At 48.6% G+C, this 6,645-nt stretch overlaps 1 non-coding gene across 1 annotated transcript; it reads right to left on the reverse strand.

Moving 5' to 3' along the window:
* Positions 1-463: 463 nt before the first annotated feature.
* Positions 464-572, reverse strand: LOC136478589 (small nucleolar RNA R71). The gene has a single exon (XR_010764312.1). It is a non-coding gene; the product is annotated as a small nucleolar RNA R71 (small nucleolar RNA).
* Between the last annotated feature and the right edge of the window lie 6,073 nt (positions 573-6,645).

Below are 6,645 nucleotides of genomic sequence, written 5' to 3' on the forward strand. Positions count from 1 at the left end.
GCATTAATTAGGATAACTAGAGCCAAACTCAAGAAAGTCCTAGCTTCAGAATTGGAAGACAACCGGATAAGGCGAAGCTTAACACCTAAATTTGAAGCCATGGCTGACAAGACTCTTCGTGAATTCTCTACTCCAACCACTACCAACATCCATACTGCACCTAATGTCAATGTTGGAGACGATGGATTCAAGATCAAGCCAGCTCTCATCAACATGGTGCAAGCTAGCTAGTTTTGTGGAAAGGCACATGAAGATGCGAGTGCACATCTCCAACACTTCCTGAAGATCTATAGCACTTTCACCATCAAAGGAGTAACCAAGGACTTCATACTACTTTGCCTCTTCCCATTCTGACTTTTGGGGAAGGCGAAGCAGTGGTTCTACGCCAACAAAGATAGAAATACTACATAGGATAACTGCTCCACTGCCTTCCTAGCCAAGTTCTATCCCACAGGCAAGACCAATGCTCTACGTCGGAGAATTTTAAGTTTTTAGCAACAACATGATGAATCTATCCATGAGGCATGGGAGCGCTTCCAAGATTACATATCATAATGTCCTCATCATGGGATAGAAAATTGGCTACTCATGCAAACCTTCTACCATGGGGTGACCAACAGTACCTATGAGACTATGGATGCTGCTGCCGGAGGTGATTTCTATCACTCATGCTTCCAGCTACAATAGCTCTTGTAGAGAAGATGGCCTCCAACCAAGGTTGTAATGAACAATGTGTTCAGATTTAGAAGAGAGGTGGAGGTATGTATTAACTCAAGGAGGTAGATATGCTATCTGCCAAGATGGACATGCTGATGAAGAAGCTCGAAGACCGAGCTAATGAGAAGAAAGAAGTCATGCACATTCATGATTCCCGCATGACATGTGAAGAGTGTGGATATACTGGGCATTCAGGGAACAACTACCCTGAAACCCATGAGGATGTGAACTTTGTCACAACAACTATTATTGTTCTCGACAAAATGAAGGATGGAACCAGCAACAGAGGCCGAACTACCAAAGTAACTACCAAGGTAACCCTAAAGGTAACAATTATAATGACTTCAATCAACCACCCTTAAGAGAATTAATTGCTAGCCAATCTAGACTCGTGGAAGGATTATCTAAGAAGGTAGCTACCAATGATAAAATTCTAGAAAATAAAAGTAATAGAATGGATAGCTTTGCTTCTACCATTAAGAACCAGCATAGCTATAACAAAATGATAGAATCACAAATAGCCCAGCTAGCGGTTGTTGTTCCTCCATCCAACAAAGGTAAGATTCTAGGGCAACCAGAAGATCTAGAAACTACAAATCTTGTCGATATTCACAATGCAACTTTCTAATACACACAACCATCAGAGGGAAGGTGGATAGATTATTCACTACCCGACAAGAAAGGTGACCCTGGGAGACCTGTCATCCCTATCTCCATTGGACCTCACATTTTCCAAGAAGCTATATGTGACTTCTGAGCAATTGTCAACATCATGCCTAAGGTAACCTATGAGAAAATTTTATGAGGTCGTTTGTTGTACACAAATATGCATTGTAGCTTGCAGATCAGTCACTCTGCTACACCAATGAAGTTCTTGAAGATACCATTGTTTGAGTGGGACAATCATATGTTCCCGTAGACTTTGTGGTTTTGGAAACAAGTGGAGATGAAAGGGCACCCATCATCCCAGGCCAACCTTTCCTAAGCACCACGAAGGCCATCATCTACGTGGACAGTGCTAAAATCTACTTCACAATCAAGGATAGAAAGGAGAAGTTTTCTTTCAAGAATCATATCCTGCAATCTCCTGGACATCCATAGATGCCATACACATCTGAAGAGATAATAGTGACTATGAAGAAGAACAATAGAAGAAGGAAGAACAAGGTTAGGCAGCCACAAGAAGAATCAGTCAACATGATCAACACAATCAGATCAGAGTATGACCACCTCCTTACTTCACCATTCCTTGTCAAGAAGGATGATCCTAGTGTATCGATGATCGAGTGTACCATTGGACAAAGAATCTTCCACAAGACCTTCTGCGACATTGGATTAGGTGTCAACATAATGTCCAAGGTAACATATGAATATTTATTTGGTAATGAACCCTTGTACCCTACATATATGTAGTTGCAGATGGCGGACCAATCAATTCGATTTCTGGAGAGAATAGCAAAAGACATAATGGTAAGAATACACGACCACTTTGCCCATGTTGACTTTGTGGTTTTGGACATGGGTGAAGAAGAAGATGATACACCCATCATCCTAGGGAGACCATTCCTCAACACCACAAACACGATCATCTATGTCGGATCTGGACAAGTCCACTTCCAATTCCCTAGAGAAGAACCACTCCAGGAGGAGACGTCGATCATCCCGACATCAAGGGAACCATCCCCTATGGAATGAATGGTGGGGAGATGAAGAACCTAAAGAGCCTGTGAAAGATGAACCTACTCTGCCAAAGTTAAGTCCACAGACCAAGCAAGTGTAGAAAGAAAAGGTGACATCACCATCAGAGTCACCATCACAAGATGTGCAGCCATCTAGGTATCCACTGCTGAGACCAGATGATGTACCCTAGGAATAAAGGACTTTCCTCCAGCCGAGTCCTATCTAGAGGACTTAAAAATCTGAACCCTCATCGTGAGGTAGCATCGGTAGTTATCCATATTTACTTTCTAGCATTGCATGAATTCTTTTCACTATAGCATATTTACTTTTCTACGTTAGCATTACATTTAGAAAAGAAAGATAAAAGATTCATGACTACATCTCATCATTGCATTAGTAAAAGAGAATAAAAATTTCATTATTGCATTATAAAAATCCTAAGCCCCATGTGAATAATTCTATGGTGTAAAAGCCCACAGAAATATTCACCGTGGTGGCAAAAAAATTAAAAATACCATATATGCAAATTTTCTTTTTACATTATATAAATAAGAAAATCCAAAAATATATTAGATAGACATCCTACTAGAAAATTTGTTTAAACCCACCAGGACAACTAATCTCCAAATGGCTGACCGCTAGCCCCTTATCCTAATCTATGCAACAAGTTTTGGTGTTTTTGTTGGAGTATTCTACAGGATGATAAATAAGACCAAGAGAAAGTTCACTCGGCTATTGAAACATCCTTGGTTTCCACGAAGGGAAAACCACAGAAACGAAGTGTAAAATGACGAACGATTCATCAATTACCCAAATCTCAGTGATACATCAAGTCATACACGATTTTCAGAATACCATAGAGAGTTTTACATAAATTATTCTCTTCGCCACGCAGGGCGGAACACACTCACACATAGCATCCTGAACAGCATCAGATGAGGATAGCAGCGAAAAACGATCTCCTGAAACCAGCTCGAGCGCAGAACAGACCCGCTAGTCTTCCCAGTCATCGCCCTCAGTAGTCGTACTCGGGCTCGGAACCTGCCAAAAATCTATCAGTACACTTGGTACTGGCCACGCATCGCCCACCCCATGCTTGCATTGCTTTGCGGAGAGTGGAATGCATTGGGGAAAAATAGAAAGAGACCTATTTAGGCTGTGGGCTTCCTATGCAAGTAGTTAATGTTTTGACAATAATATATTCATCAGGTTTTCTTTACTTAACCCATCATATTCACACATTCTCCCCACCCATCACACACAACTCATCTCATCTCACTCTCTCCCTAGGCGACGAGATCGACTCCCACTCAGATCTCGTCTCAACGGCCAAAGCCAGAGTCCAACACAAAACCCAGGGGAAAGGTAGAAGGGACTCCTCTCTCTAATCAAGTGAAGCGTAGGTCATGGAAAAGTCCATATCCGAGGACGCGGCTATACGTATAGATCGATCAACTCTGCAGAGCGTGTACACCTGGTAATCCACAAGATCGCCATCCTCGACGATCCGGCTCGTCTAGGCTGATTCCGACTGCCTCCCAACCGGTACAGTACCACCCTACCACTCAGCCCTGGGCCACCCCGGAGTCCACCGAAACGCTGAGACTGTGAGACGTAGTACCGGGCCCCCCAAGGTCACTACGCTGTCTTAGGAGGGTGTGGGTCCCCATGCCCGTACCTCCCTACACTATCACCTTCCATCCTAGTAGTGGTGATACTGCCCTAATCAGTCGGGTAATCGTCCCCCGCCCATCGGGAGCGAGTGGTGTGCACGAAGGTCCCATGGTTCCGGTTCACAAGACATACCAGTCCTTAGGGGGACCGGACAGGATATCTTCTCAAAAGGGGATCACCAACTCCCCGTGCCATGACAGCACCTCACCAGGGATAACCAACACCCGGTCCACCTCTCTCATATACCCGCCACAAGGTAACTCTCGCAAGGGATGCCTAGGTCGCACCCCTTCGGCAAGACTTGCCCCAAAGACTCGTCGTAAGATCCTGTCCGATTGACTCAACCCTCACCACACACCCAAAACACATGCCAAGATCTCCCCATGTTCATTGTCCAGTTTTTACCAAGTTTTACGGCACCTCGTGCCTTACGCACATACGTCTCTCCCTCACCAGCATCACATCACAGATATAATGCGAGTAAGAGTAAAGCAGTAAGTATGTAACAAGCGAGCATCTAGCCTATCAGCGGGTGTGCAGGAGTAAGGTTGCAGCAAGGTATAAGGCTCAAGTAAAACTACCATGCAACCTACATCGTATTATTGCATAAAAGATAAAGCGCTAGCAATTCTAGTTATAGCATGCATAATAGGATCTACGAGTTTGGGTGGGGCGTGGCACCTGGCAGGTCGTCTCCCAAGTCCTCGCTGTAGTCAGGGTCGTACTCCTCGATCGGCAGGTCCTCCGGCTCTGTTAAACGTATCATATGGTCGCGTGAGCAACTCCTATAAAGGTGCACAAAGAAGCAACAGAATTTCGAAAGATCCAAATGCATTCAAACACAAGCCTATGACGTAGAGCTCCTTTTTAGAAAAATTTGGACTCTGGTTTGGTATTTTTCTGAGTTAAAATGAATTAGTTATGAATTTTCTAAGCTTAAATGAATTCTGAAAAAGAAAAATGAACTGGGAACTCCAGGCAGTGACACGTGGCAGCTCCTCGTGATGCCACGTTGCGCTGTGGATTTGAAAAAGGGTCCCAGTCGCTGTGGGCTTGGTTCACGGTGGGCATGACCGAGCAGTCCACGGGTGCACGTGGGGTCTACGGTGGACCGTGTTCACCTCCCTTTTTTCCCCTTGGTCCACGGCGCACCTGGTGCACCGAACTACTATCCCGGCTCCTCCCCTTGCTTTCCCACGCGGTGGCACGTCCGCCGGTGGTGAGCGGCCGTTTCCTAGCCACGGCGGCTCCTCGGTAGCGTGTATAGGCTCAACCGAAGACTTCTCGGCCCGCCCCTGTCCAGCGAGGTGGCTGGGCGATTTGGACGCTCTCGCACGACGGCGCTCTGGAGCGCGGCTCCACCGACAAGGTGAACGCGAGCAGCTCTCTCACATGGCTCTCTTCCTCCTCTTGCTGCGCGCGGTATGTTCCTTGCCAAGGCGAAATAGGTAGCCCTCCTTCCCTCGCTTCTACTGGCCTAACGCGGTAAGAACAGAACCTCACCATGGTGAGCTCTAGCCATGGCGGGCATGCTCCGCAACGTGTCGCCCCTCTAGCGTTCCCAGGCCCTCGGTGCTCAGTGCGGTCCGTGGCTTGGACGATAGGTGTACGTGCGTGTGTGTAGGTAGGTTCAGGAGCCAGGGCCTCCTCTTGCTCGTTCCCGGTACGGAGACGGCGATGTGATGCCCGCGAGCACTACGGTAAAGAGCCGAAAGGGTGATGGGCTCACCGTAGGTGGCGATGGCGAAAGGATGTTGATGCCGGGCGAGTCGAGGCAGTGTCGAGGCATGGCCGTGCCGTGCCGAGCAGCTGCTCCGCCGTGGTCGGACGGCACGTCGTCCTCCGATCCAGCGGCTCCTCTTCGGCGACCTTCTCTTGCTGCCCCCCCCCTTTCTTCCCCCTTCCCTTCCCTCTCTTGGTTACGACGGAAAATGATGGCCACCAGGGCGGCGGCGGGGTGATGGGAAATGGTTAGGGCACCTCGGGGTGCCTTCTTATAGGGAGGCGGTGATCATGGCGAGGTGAACGGCGGAAGGGAGCTTGGGGCCACGTGGAGGGGATCGGTGCGCTTAGGTTAGGGTTACGGTCATGGTGCGGTCGCGGGTCACCCTGGCGCTTCTGATTCGGCGCAACCACCCGCTCAGACTTTGTACTATGGTGCCAGGGGGTGGTTGCGAGGGCGCGGGCCACAGTGATGGCGTCATGGCGCGGATGGCTCTAGCTGGGGGCGGAGGCAGTGCGGATAGACGAGGTGGCGTCGCATCCGCGCGTCCGTCGACAACCGACGTGAAAAGAACGGCTGGCGATGGAGATTTCCTCCTCCTTTGTCCTGACTCGACGCGAAAAGGAGAAGAGGCGCAAGGAAGGTGATGACGATGGGGTCCCAGCTGGCGGTGACCGGGAGAGAAAAGAGGGCAGCTCCCAGCTAGGGCTGCTTGACGCTGTCGGGCCGCGCCGGATTCGTGGCCCGTCACGGTGGAGACGAGGCTGCCTGCGGATTCTCCTTGGCTGGGCCGTTTGGGGCGGGAGTTGGGCCGGCCTGCGGCTGCTGGTGTGCTGGCCTGCCAGGCTGGA

This window comes from Miscanthus floridulus, chromosome 8, assembly GCF_019320115.1.
Source record: "Miscanthus floridulus cultivar M001 chromosome 8, ASM1932011v1, whole genome shotgun sequence".
In the NCBI taxonomy this organism is placed as follows: Eukaryota; Viridiplantae; Streptophyta; class Magnoliopsida; order Poales; family Poaceae; genus Miscanthus; species Miscanthus floridulus.